The sequence below is a fragment of the Helobdella robusta genome, assembly GCF_000326865.2.
Source record: "Helobdella robusta unplaced genomic scaffold HELROscaffold_12, whole genome shotgun sequence".
Taxonomy (NCBI): Eukaryota; Metazoa; Annelida; class Clitellata; order Rhynchobdellida; family Glossiphoniidae; genus Helobdella; species Helobdella robusta.
This window is the reverse complement of record NW_008703664.1, coordinates 3,830,659-3,831,585: the sequence shown is the minus strand read 5'-3', so window position 1 is coordinate 3,831,585 and position 927 is coordinate 3,830,659.

Below are 927 nucleotides of genomic sequence, written 5' to 3'. Positions count from 1 at the left end.
GTTGACAGAGAATGACCCAAATGAAAATGTAAAGTTACTGTTGGTGGAAGATAACTGAAGGTAAGAAATAGCTAAAAATGTCACATTGAACAATGAAACTGCGACATCACCAGTAGCCATGTGACTTAATTAATATTTTGGGATAATGAACACTCATTCTGCGTTCATTTTTGAAACGTCTTAGTCTGAAAAGGCTTAATAGTTTTAAAATTGTATTGAAGTTCCAATTAATTTCTTGGTTTCATTTAACTCTAGAACTAGTTAAATTGGGAATGGGTGGAACCGTCTATTTGAAGGTGTGGTCGAATCAATGAATGTTACAGGTTTCAAGATAGCGCTGAATGGATTTTGACAAAATGAATTTTATGCCTGGAAGTAAAAATGCCAAACATCATGGACATTTTATGTAATGGCGGCAAGAAGCTGCGCTTGTGTTGCAAAATCATTCTATTCTATTCTTATATATATATATATATATATATATATATATATATATATATATTATGATTATGTAAATAATTTTTATATAAATTTTAATATTTGTTCTTTTCTTAATGGGTTTTCTTTTCACAGACAAAGTAAAAATATATTTTGCATATAAAAGCAATATTTTTTACTAGTGCAAAATGTTGATAGACGAATGTCCAAGGGTGCATTTGTAAATTATAAAACATAGGTTTGAAATATTGATGTTATAAATGTTGTTGACATATAATTTTGTTTTGAGAAATTTTAGTTGATGCAGAGCTTTTGAATAGAGCAACTTACAACATAAAAAATAGTTTTTCAACAAGTTAAATGTTTCATAAATGAAAATGTCAGCACTACTCAACTGCTCATAAGTGAACATGTGTGCCAGATGTTTCTGTCAAGTTGCATTCGAACTGAAAGCAGGCAGGTGCAACAAAAAGCCTACATCGGATTATA